The 12,888-nt window shown below is 49.7% G+C and overlaps 1 pseudogene; it reads left to right on the forward strand.

Annotated features, from left to right (window-relative positions):
- The first annotated feature begins 1,648 nt into the window (after positions 1 to 1,648).
- LOC116234344 (uncharacterized) lies at positions 1,649 to 3,314 on the forward strand (annotated as a pseudogene).
- The last annotated feature ends 9,574 nt before the right edge of the window (positions 3,315 to 12,888 follow it).

The following is a 12,888-nucleotide window of genomic DNA, read 5'->3' on the forward strand; positions in this document are numbered from 1 at the left end:
TGCGCAAAGGCTGTTTTCTTTTTTCTTCTTTTTTTTTTTTACTAAAAGCAAAGAGCTTTGTACCCCTTTTTGGCCTTTGGCTCATCCTGCTGGGAAGAAACCCTCACACCCAACTGCCTGCTGCCCATCCCAGGCTGCCGTCCCCGGGGCACAGTGATGGGTTCGGCTCAGCAGGACGCGGTCAGCTCAGTGCTGGGGATGGATGGAGGTGTGCGGTGCTGCGCAGCGGTGCTGGCCGGGGGGCAGCCCTGGCGTTGCTGAGGATGGCTGCTTTTGCTTTTGTTTTTAATTTTTACTGTGACGGAAGGGCCTGCGTTAAGGTACTTAGGGTGTGTTAGAGTGCAACAGGTCCGGGTCTCTGGACGAGTTGCACCACAGGTGGTCGCTTTGGGCTCCTGGGGCTCTTTCTTTCTTTCCCACTTTGGTTCCTGGATCCAGGCAGCACTTTGCTCAGGGTTTCCTTCCGTCTCTGTGTTGAAATTCGGGAAGTGGAGGGGCGAGAGGCTGGCCCAGCCTTTGGCCACGTGTTTTGTTTTCTTCGATACTTGAAGCTGTTTTTTGGCACCGTGATACAAAGCTGTCCGGCGCTTGGAGCGTTCTGCTGTTCTTTACCCTGAGACCAAGAAATGCCGGGCTCCTCCCTGCCCCCCCACCCTGGACAGCACACGGGGCAGCCCCTGCCCCAGCCCCAGTGGCAGTGGGTGCGACACGGGGGGCACAGGACTGCCACTGCCCCGGCCCCATTTGCACTTTACCCACATCCACCAACACCCGCTCCTCCCGACGCGTGGTGCTGCCCCAGCACAGCGCTGTGATTCGGGCTTCCCCTCCCACCCCTCCCCGTGGTGCTGAGGGTCCCACAGCCCAGCGTTGCCCCGCTGCCCTCCGAGGTGCCCCCAGCGATGCTGGCTGCCCGGTGAGGGGCTGAGCATCCCCACTCTGTACCCGTGGGGAGCCCTGCGGGGTCTCCTCCTCCTCACCCCTTTGGATGGGGCTGTGTGGGCTCCCTGCTGGCTCGAGGAGCCCCGAGCAAAGCGCTCCCAGACAGCGCCCAGGGACAGCAGCAGCAGTACTTGAATGGCTTAGGGCAGAGAATCTGAAGAGAGTCGAGTTGCACAGTGAAAATATATATTTTTATACCTAGCACAACTTCCTGTATATTTTTGGGGTTCTTTCTTTCCTTTTATTATTTTTTTCTTTTTTTTTTTTTTCTTTTTTTTTTTTTTTGTTCTTCTTTGATTTGGGTTCGTTTTATTACTTCTTATTACTAGGAAGGCAAACTTCTAAAATGTGAAGGGCGTTGGGTTTCTCCTTATCTGGTAGATGAGGGCAAGCATTTTGCACTAATGTTTCCTGTGTGTGGAGGATTAATGATATGTTTGAAAATGTTATATGGATAATGATTGTATTCTTCTGACAAACACAACCAAGTTACCCCTTTGAAACACTGAATGTAACGCGAGAACAGAGCAGTCCATCGATTGTATGCGGCTTTCCTGAGTGCCTTAGAATTTTTTGATCTTTTTTGTTTCTTCTTCTTTTTTTTCTTTTTTTCCTTCTTTTTTTTCCAAGGAAAACAGATGGAGAGAATCAGATCATAACCAACTCCTTCCTCCTCTTTGTTTACGACACTATTTTAAATTATAGAATTTGGGGCTGCTTTATAATGTGAATAGGAAACTGCATTCATCTAGGTCTGATAGTGTAAAATCAGAGCATCAGTATTTATGGTATGTCTGCACCTTTATTCCTATGCTTGACTATTAGCAATATTACATGTATATTATATATCTAAAGTTATACCAAGCACCTTTAAAGAAATCAGAGCGTGTGCTCCGTGCAGCCCCCATATCCCCACATCCCCATATCCATGCATCCCTATATCCAGACATCCCTATATCCCCACATCCCCATATCTCCATATCTCCTTATCCCCACACCCCCATTTCTCAGCTCCCAGCAGCAGAGGTCTGTAGGACCCTCCTCCTCCCCGCCGTGTCCCAGCAGCAGTGGGGTGCCGTGCCCATCCTGCTGTGAGGTGCACATGGGCTGGTGGCCACACGGAGCCACCTGAGCAGGGATCGATGCCTTTCCCGGTCGTTTTCCTGCTAAGCTTTTGTTGGGATTGCTTATATTTACAGAAATAACTCGCTGTGAGCGGAGAAAGGTGTATGGCCCATTAACCAACCGAAAACCAAGAGCCTCCGCCGGCTGTAAATCCTGAATGCGGCACGGTGAGCTCACGGCCGTCTGGGGCTCCAACTGCTGTTTCAAAGTGTTCCTGCTGTATCGATGTTGTCAGCTCGGGGCTGCCCCAAAGCCGGGGCTGTCGGAGCTCTGCGCACCGAGCGGGCGCTGCCATGAGTTTCTTCCACTGTTAATAGAAGCGTTTTGCACACGACGGTTGGTTTTTATGTCGAAGTTAAAAAAAAAAAAAAAAAAAAAAAAAAGTAATAATAATAATGAAAAAATAATAGATAATAAAAAATATATATATATATTAAAAGGAAAAAAAAAAAAGCCAAAACTCGCAATACTATTTTTAGCAGACAGACAGAAGAAATAAACGAACAAACCCGAAACGAAAGAAACGAATGGAGCGGATGGAAAAACGACGCCGTAGGGAAAAGTTCGGAGCCGTCCTTCGGGGCGGAGGGCGTCGGGTTGGGACGCAGCATTGACCCTTCGGGTGCTTTGGGGTAAAGGCAAAGCGAAGGGCTGAGCGGTGCCGTTGTTTGAGGGCGGCCCGGCGCTGTGCGCAGTACTGTGACTCCACGACTGTTATCCCTGTGCGTGCTGTAGGAGAGCCCCGCAGCACCACTGAGCTCTGTCTCTCAGCCACGGACGATGCTCGCTTCATTTTGTTTTGTTTTTTCTTTTTTTTTTTTTTTCTTTTTTTTGTTTTCATTTTTACTTTGATCGTGCGTTATTCACTGGTATTTATGTGCTCTTTACTCTGTGTAGTTACGACTGTTATTTTGTAGCCACGGCTGATGCCATATAGAGGTAACTAAAATGAGAAATAAAAGGTTAAGGACACCCCCCCCCCCCATCTCCCTCCCCAACTTTCCCCCTACCCCCATTGGAACTGTGCTCACAGCTGTTTTCGGATGACGGAAAATCCATTTCTGAGAAAGGAAGACGCGGACGGTGCGACCATTCATTGTACAACGCTTTGTAAAGTTCACATTTACAGAATAATAAAGGAGATGATGATTGCAGCCCTGCGTGCGTCTGTGCCACGGCTGAGAGCTGCTGCTGGGAGGGAACAGAACCGACCGCGAGGCCACGGCTGGGCGTCCCACCTTGTCCTTGCCTCTTCTTCCCTCTTCTTCTTTCTTCTTTCGCCTTTTTTCGCCTTTTTCCCCTGTTTTTCCCCATATTTTCCTCTTTTTTTCTCCTTTTCCTCTTTTTTTTCACCTTTTTTTCCTTTTTCTCCTTTCCCCCCTTTTTTCCCTTTTTCCCCCTTTCCCTTTTTTTCTTCTTTTCCCTTTATTCCCCTTTTTTCTTCTTTTTGTTCTTCCCTTTTATCCCCCCCCTTTCCCCTTTTCTTCCCTCTTTTTCCCTCTTTTTTCCTCTTTTTCCCTTTTCCCCTTCCCTCCTTTGTTCCTCCTTTTTCTCCTTTTTCCACTTTATTTCCCTTTTTTCTCTTTTCCCTCCTTTCAGCTTTTTCCCTGTTATTCTCCATATTCCCGTTTCCCCCCCTTTTTCTCCCCTTTTTTCCTTTTTCCCCATTTTCTCCTTTCTGCTTTTCCCCCCTTTTTTTTCTTGTTCCCCCTTTTTCTATTTTTCCCTTCTTTTCCCTTTTTTTCCTTCTTTTTCTCTTTATCCCCTCTCTCCCTCCTTTTTTCCCCTTTTCCCATCTTTCCTCTTTATTTCCTTTTTTTTTCATTTTTCACCTTTTTTCAACCTTTTCCCTTCTTCCCCCCCTTTTCCCTCTTTTCCCCCTTTTTCCCCTCTTTTTCCCCTTTCCCCCTTTTTTCCTCCTTTTTGCCCTTTTTTCCCATTTCCCCCCCTTTTCTTCTCCCCATTTCCCCCTTATTTTCCCCAACCCCACTGCCCCCACATCTGCACAGAACCCGCTGGGAGGGCAGCACAGCACACAGCACAGCATTACATAAACCATTCCCAACTGATTTATTCTAAATGAGTTGTTATCATCAGAATTTTCCTTACGAGCGGCTTTTCTTGCAAACGTCAGTATTTCAGCAAAAAGCCCCACCAACCAACCATCATCCGACCGCTCCAATATTTCAAACTGATTACTTATAAACACCATTTCTAAAATTAGGTCTTTGGTGTGCAGCATTGTCAGAGTGGGTGTATTATGATCTGCAGAGAGTATAAAAAGATAAATGAGTTATTTAACCAAGCAAACGGCGTTGCTGCAGGAATGTGCAGAGAGAAACGTGAGGGGAAGGGGAGCAGCTTGCTGTGCCCGCTGCTGCTGTGCTCCTTTTGGCACACGGAGTGCCCCACATCCTGCGTCCCTGCCACTGCCCTGACTTCTGCCTGCACAGAGCAAACCCAGGGGGAGCTGCTCCATGGCTGTGGTCCCCGCTGGATTGCAGGCTTTGGCTGTCTTGGAGCCCTTTGTAGATGAGTGTTTGTCTTTTCAAGCGCTGCGCTGCATCAGCTGCATTGGTCACTGCAAGTTGCACTGACCATTGGCAACAGCATTGGTCGTTGCATACGTTATTGGATGGTGCAAATGGCACTGATCATTGCAAATGGCGTTGGTCAGTGCAAACGGTGTTGGTAGTGCAAATGGCATTGACCATTGCAGATGGCATTGGTAGTGCAAATGGCATTGGTAGTGCAAATGGCATTGGTCAGTGCAGATGGCATTGGTAGTGCAAATAGCATTGGTAGTGCAAATAGCATTGGTAGTGCAAATGGCATTGACCATTGCAGATGGCATTGGCCAGTGCAAATGGCGTTGGCTATTGCAAGCGGTGTCGGTCATCACAAATGTTACTGGTCACTCCAAGCAACACTGATTATTGCGAATGGCACTGGTCATTGCAAACAGTGTTGGGTCATTGCAAATGGCATTGACTATTGCAAATGGCACTGTCATTGCAAATGGCACTGGTCACTGCAAACACAGTTGGCTGTTACCATTGCTGCCCTTGGAGCGAGGCAGAGCTGCACCCAGCAGAGCACAGCCCCGCAGCAATAAACCTGGCAGAGGAGAAGTCCTGATTTATCAGCATTGCAGCACAACGTAAGTACCGCACCAACCTGACAGCAGCACCTACCCTGAGCAGAAGCACAGCGGGGTGAGCCGGCCCTGGGAACACCCTGCCTGCTTTTGGGGATGCAGAGATTTCCCTCCCGCCCTGCCAAGCAGTGAAACCACTGGGAAATGCTGGATGTGCCCACGTCCCTGAGCTGCTGCCCAGGGCACAGGGGGTGTGCAGTGCTGGGGCTGGGGGTGCCCCACTGCCTCTCTGCAGCCCCGAGTGTGAATGAAGGGTGAGATTTATGTCGGAGAAGAGCAGCGAGCAGCGGCCATAAATCACAGCCATGAGCGCTCCCTGCACCGCTGGCTGAGGAACACTTCACGGCTTTTCTTATTTATATGCATCTTTTGCACTGAGCCATTTTATAATAGACTGTGGAGCAGCACTCCAGCTCCGACGACGGCTGATATATATCGTGCAGGACAGAAAATACAAATAAAGGGTGAAGGGTGGGAGCTGCATCATTCAGCTGCTCACAGCGTTGCCTCCCCTCGCCTGCCAGGCCCTCGGCTGCACTGCCTCTGTGCTGACCCTGCTGGGTGGCTCTGGAGCCCACAGTGATGCCACCACAGTGATGCCCGGGCCGTGCGGGTGGCTGCGTTGGGGTGAGCCATGGATGGGCACTGCTGGGCTGCACCAGGATTGGGGCAGCAATGGGCAGTAAGAGGGTCAGGTAATGAAATTACTGGCAGCTGTTGGGTAATTAATGAGTGGCTGCTGCCCCTCATCCCGTGAGGGCTGTGTTGGGGCTGTGGGGTGAGCTGTCCCCATAATGGCAGAAGTTACCAATAGGGAAGGAGTGCTGAGACATGGAATAGGAGGAGAGAGAAACCCAGAGGGGCTGTAATCTCACACATTGGCCCCAGCTGAAGTTACAGGACGTAAATTACAGTGCTTAAAAGCTTCTATAATTTCCCTTCTATTTGATTCGCCATAAAGCACCATGATGCCCTCTGCATCCCACCATCTGATTATACCTTCATACCAAGACACAGCTTACGCTTAAAATAACATTACTGGAAGGGAGATGGACAAGAGAATTCATTTGAATGGAAATCGATTTGATTAGAAAAGTAAATTACCCCGACGATACGAGCAGCATATTGTGGTGCTGGAGAATAACAATAATACAAATCTGAGGCAGCGCAGAGCTGGAAGTGTTATCTGTGACATTGGGTTTGCACGACATGTGGGCAGCTCCGGCTGTGGGCATGGCTGTGTCACATCCTGCTGTCCCTAAAGGGTGCACAGGTGGGGACGTGGCACGACGGGACTGAGCCCATCCATGGGGCAAAGGTTCCCCATCCTCATGGCAGCTGCTGAGCACCCGCATGGCCGAGCTGCACGTCGCTGCACTGGGTTATTTTACAAATAATCAATTGGTATTTAATTCCCATGCGATAACTGTCTTATTAAATCTAAATTTAATGTGTATTTGGGAAACCCTAATTTAAAGTGTTACTGCATGCGCCATCTGGCGTGCTCTCTAAATACAAATGCAATAACATAATTCAGAATTACATCATAAAAGTAAGTTATAAGAGATTAAAATGCACAGCTCTGTTCTTCAGTCAAGGCGGCTTTTATGCTTGTTCCCCTGATTTAGACACAGATCACAGCCGAAGCATCCCTGCCCCATGAGTGATGCTCTGCAGGGATTTCGGGCAGCAGACGCCGGCGCTTTGGGGTTGCAGTGCTTTGGGGGCACAGGGCCACACATCCCACCAACCCAGTGCTGCCTAAACCCAATCTGATAGAGACAGTGCTTGGGTGCATCAATGGGTCTTCATCCCAGCAGTAAATCTAATACCTTTGCAGAAATACCACCCTATTTTCTCTCTATGTTGAATGAAACATGAGATTCCTTAATAGAGAGGGAAATTAAAATCTAGTTTTATTGCAGTTCCTGTAACTGGTATCTAAGCTATTAATAATCAATCCATTCTTGCTTAAAAGCCAACATTTATCACGCCGGCTAAGATGAGCTGACGGGCACTGGGGGGAAAGTACAATTGACTGCAATTACACTTTGAAAAATGTTATCTGTGCCACTGACCACTGGGGATAAATGATGAGATTTCATTTGTTTCTTCAAGCTCGAGCTTCTTCTTCCCAGCTTCTTCCTTTTATTGCTGTTCCTTCCCTCTGGCCGCAGCTTGGGTGGGCAAGGAGGTGCTGAGAGCCTGCAGTGTGTGGGGTGGGGGCAGAGGGGAAGGGGTGTGGGCAGCCCAGAGGGACCCTGCATACAGCAAGGGCCACATGGGGACGCCGCTCCCTGCACGTCCCTATGGGATATTGCACATGGGACACCACTCCTTGCACACCCCTATGGAACTGCGCATAGGAACATCACTCCATGCTTCTCCCATGGGGTTTATTGGTTTTCTCTTTGTGTTCTACAATGGGGAGGAAGGGACCAGTGCAGGAATTACTTTGCCTGATTTGCTTGATGGACCTGGGACCCATCCGACCATCATCTCCTGCAGCAGTGCTGCACTCCTTCGGACAATTCTCCAGGCTCCAAACTTTTCAAATGAGTTTTTGCAATTTAAAATTAATAATTGTTCTGTCTAGAACGGGGATAATTAAATGCCTGTTCATCCTCATTATTGTCAGCCTTGTGATTTGTTGTTTTCTCTGTAATAAAATTAACCGGTTTAACTAATGGGTGCCAAAACTTGATAATTAAAGCTGAGCAAATAATTTGCAGCAAACAATTCACCCGCTGGGCCTGGCAGGGCTCAGGGCTTTTACCAGGGCCTTTCCTGAAGCTTTCTAAGAAAAAAGGGCTCCCATAGCAGGACGGGTTGTGCACGACCACCTGGCAATGAGGGATAGAACCAAAATTAGGAACAGTTTCTGCTCTGTAAGAGCAATGGTGCACTGGCATGGGCTGCCCACCCCCAGGGGCATTCCAGTGCTGCACTGGGGGGTGTTGGTGGGGTGGGTGTGGGTGGGCCTGGGGATCTCCGAGGGCTTTTCCAGCCTGAAAGGTTCTGTGATTGCATGATTCTATGATTCCATCCTGGCTGCCCTTTGGTAGAACCCAAAGACAAGGCATGGAGAGCCCAACGCCTGCGATGGGGAAGGGGGAACTGCCACCTCCAACCAAGAATGGACCTTAAAATGACTGCTATTGGCAAGGTTCCATTCTGCCAGCAGCTGAGGAACTGCAATTAATGACGAAGGTTATGCTGGATGTTACAACACGAGAGGCCACGAATGAGGCAGTGACACGAGATGCAGCACAGTTTGTCACTGCCCCAAAGGGTGACGGGGTCCGGTGTTGTGTGAGGAGCAGCACAGCTCTGCCCCCAGCTGTGCACACAGCCAACGAAGCTCAGATGGATCCGATAGGAAATGCCTCCTCCCTATAACTTTAAATTAAAAAAGCAATGTGCTGTTTATTGGTTCTTGCCAGTGCCTCCGGAGCGGCGGGCTCATAAAGATCATATTACAGTACAAGCCATTATGCAAAGAGTTTACTATATATACATTTCTAAATGCTTCAGCAAACAGCAGCCTGCTTACGAGCAGAGCAGGATAACTGGTTCGTTTGGGGTAACAAATGATCCTTGATTTGATTTTAAATGCAATGACAGCAAAATTTATTTCTTATTTAATCACTTGCCGGAGCAGTTGAGGATGGGATGGCATTAAACCACACAATGCAGCATATGAGTACTGAATCCACTGAAATAGGCATAAGAATATATTATGTTTATAGGATAGAAAAAGATTGTACAGCAATGCGTATAACGAGAATGGGTATTTTTGTCATTTATACAGTAGCTTATATCATTATTCCTTCCCACTTCCAATTTTTCAGTAATAAAAATACAGGGGATGTGATTCTCTTTGCATTACAGATAAACCATCTTGATTCTTTATTAAATATTTTTATTAATCTGAAGTACTACAAAGCATTTGAGCAGATAAATCAGGCTCCGAATAGTCATTTCCTCTCCGCTATGGCTCTATAAAGTGGATTCATTTATGAGCGTGCAATACCAGAAAAGAAGGTTTCCATATTCATTAATGCATTCCCTTATGTTCCTATTTTCACACCCGCGCCGTGCGGGAGCGCTGGGCCAGCAGATCCCCCAGCAAAGCACAGCTCAGCCATCCCACAGTGCTGGTGGGGTTACCGTGCTGATGCTGAGTCCCAGTTCCTGAGCCCTGGCACTGAGTTCCTTGGCAATGAAGCCAGCAGGCAGCCCTGGGGCTGGGGATGGACATGGGGCTGGGGCTGGGAATGGAGGTGGGGATGGGGATGGGGATGAGGATGAGAATGAGGATGGGGATGGGAATGGGGATGGGGATGGGGATGGGGATGGGGATGGGGATGGGGATGGGGATGGGGATGAAGATGAGAATGGGGATGGGGATGGGGATGGGGATGGGGATGGGGATGGGGATGGGGATGGGGATGGGGATGGGGATGGGGATGGGGATGAAGATGAGAATGGGGATGGGGATGGGGATGGAGATGGGGATGGGGATGAGAATGAGGATGGGGATGGGAATGGGGATGGGAATGGAGGTGGGGATGGGGATGGGGATGGGGATGAGGATGGGGATGGGGATGAGGATGAGAATGAGAATGAGGATGAGGATGGGGATGGGAGTGGGGATGGGGATGGGGATGGGGATGAGAATCAGGATGGAGATGTGGGTGAGGATGGGGATGGGGATGGGGATGAGAATGAGGATGGAGATGTGGGTGAGGATGGGGATGGGGATGGGGATGGGGATGGGGATAAGGATGAGGATGAGGATGGGGATGGGGGTGGAGATGGGGATGAGGATGGGGATGGGGCTCTGCCCATCACTGTCTCCATGCAGAGGGATGTGGTGATGGAGGGCTGCGTTGCGTTGGCAGCGCTCGGCAGCAGCCGTCGGAGGAGGTGGGGGAGGCACAGAGGGATTAAAGCTATTTAAAACACAGCCAGGTGTGCAAACAAGTTTATTCTATTGTAGCAGCGAGCGCATGAATCACGGGCGCTGCGGAAAGGTTACGGCGTTATTTAGGGCTGCCGGGGAGATGTGACATTTGATGAATGCCTTTGCTGAGGATGTTCCCTCTGTGGACTCCCTGAATATCCATTGGGACCTCAGAAAGCCACTGCCCTGCAGCCCCATCCTGCTCCCAGCACCCGGCACGCAGCGGGGCTTTGGCATTTCAGTGCAGCAGCTGCCTGACAGCTGTTGGCTGTTGGCAATAGGAACACTGCAGCGGGGCGAAGCGCTGCTCCCCTCGCAGCCTGGCGTCCCACGGCCCCTTCCTGCCCTCACACTGCAGCTGATGAGCGTCACAGCAGAGCGCAGCTGCTGGTTTTCCCCTTTTCCTCACTGATGGTGCTGGAAGTGGTGCAGGAGAGGTGGCATTGGGATTCCTGGCTCCCAGCTGTTCACCATCAGCATCGGAGCTGCTCCGAGCAGATCAGACCCAGCACGGCTGCAGGGAGCAGAGGAAAGCCCACGGGCAGGGCGGTGGGACTGCATCCAGGATGAACCCTAACCCCAAAGCAGCAGCATCTCCTGGGGTCTCCTGGGCACAGCCCAAGGCTCAGGAGTTTGGGAGGTCTCATAGAAGCGGCGTGTTGCAGGAAGGAAAAGGTCATCGATGCAGAACACCGTCCTCTCACTTCCCGGGCTGTTAGAGAGAAAAAGGACAGAGTGGAAGAGTTTTACACCTTTGCAAAACAGTGCTCAGGAAGGAAATGAGCAGCCAGGGCTTGTAATTGAGATGGATGAAAAGGCGTCCGGCTTCCCCCAAAGCGATTCAGGCAATGTACTTGAGGAGAATATGAAGTGCGCCGCTCTCTTAAGATCGCCACGCTGCAGCTAAATTATTAATGATGAGGAATGATTTCATATTTAATCTAAAGACTATTAATTACACTGCAGAAGAGCAACGCACCATCCTGAGAGCCCCTTCTCACCAGCTGAATAATTCAGTGCTGCCCCATATTTTACCTCCATGTCGAGGCGGGCAGCGACGCCTTTCCATGCAGTATGGAGGTGTTTAGGGCTGGAGGGGGCACCCTATGGGGATAATGATGACAAGGACAGACCTCAGCCCCTCAGCAAGGCAGTAGGGCTGTGGGGCTGGGGGGGGAGGCTGCCATGGGGCTGCATGGGCCGGGGTGCAGCTGCTCCCACACCCAGCATAGCTCCAGATGCAGAAGACAGATGTTTATTTGTCCAGGATTATTTGCTGATCACTGTTACGGTGATCCAAGATGATCATTAAAAAGGGCAATGGGCTGTTTAATAATAATGCTCAGAGCACGCAGTGTGCCTCGCATTATGAGGATGTTTAAGCACAAGCCCAATTAAGTCCCTTGCATCCCTGCAGAATTACCCCAGTTGTGCAAACTATTAGCCAAACTCCAGGCTGCTCGCACTTGAAGGCAATCCTGGAGGCTGGCACTCTGCTAGAGACCCATTTCTACCCTGAAGCTAAATTAAAATCCTATTGCGCTGGCGCTGCTAATATTTCCTGCTCTTGTTTCCAACAATTACATTGTGACATTCTGCCAAAGCCTGCGAGGAGCCCAGGAAAGGCTCCCCACGAGCTGCAAGGAAACCACAGCCTGCCTCTCTGCGCCCAGGTAACCGGTGGGGAGAAACAGAGGGAAGTAAAAGGTTGTTTAAGGAAGAGATGAGTATTTGGTCACGGCTTAAAAGTTGGTACTTAGAAATTCCATGAATTTTAAAATAAAGACATTGTGAGATTTGAACTTTCTTCTGAACGCTCACAAACAGCGGTGCCTAATACCTTCCCTGGCCATTAAGGAGCTGAGCTGGAGAGCAGCAAGCACTAAAGCACCACGCTGATAGAGCAGTTACACACAGTAATAGAATTGTGTTTGGAGAGCCTGCAAAGGCAGGTATGGAGACCATACATAAACAAGGCCATTACCAGCCAGAGTAAGCGGTGATAGAATTTCATGAATATCCCCACAAACAGCTCTGTATATTTATAACAACCCACAGAGTCGTTTGGAGCGCAGTCAGGGGCCTTTCGGAGCGATTCGGGAGGTAAATTGTGCAGCAGGGCTGTGCTCCTCTGCACCAGGTATGGGAGATGTGGGCTGCTGCCACGGCACAGAGCTGGGATAGGGCAGGGGGGGTGGATGCTGCTATGGGGCAGCCTTGGGGGCACCCAAAAGGAACAATTGCTGCTCTGTCTGCCCACTGATGTGGCTGAGGGGTGACAGACCGGCATTTCTACATCTCAGGAAACAAATATCCAGGATTCATCAGCCTCAAAGTGCCAGGATGAGGCTTGGAATCCACACACCAGCCCGCCTCGGCATATTTATTGCTTTAATTTAAATAAATAGCTGCTTTAAACTTAGAAAAACTTCTTGCTGCAACTTTTGCAAAAGCCGAGCACACGTGGTATCAGGCATGTAGCTCAAAGACGAGCCTAATCAAATGCTAATTGCAATTCATAAATTATATTGGGATGCCTGGGACTATTGAAGATCCTGGATGAAGTGTAGTGTTCAATTTATCCTGTGCACGTTGCCGACAGTGCTGCCAGCCTCCTTCTTGTCCCCCTGTGTTGTTTTGTCATCTCTGTACTATCACCAATTCATCACAAAGGCAACTGAACTCTCCGATGTCCACC

This window comes from Phasianus colchicus, chromosome 19 (genome assembly GCF_987193195.1).
Source record: "Phasianus colchicus chromosome 19, bPhaCol1.hap1.1, whole genome shotgun sequence".
NCBI lineage: Eukaryota > Metazoa > Chordata > Aves > Galliformes > Phasianidae > Phasianus > Phasianus colchicus.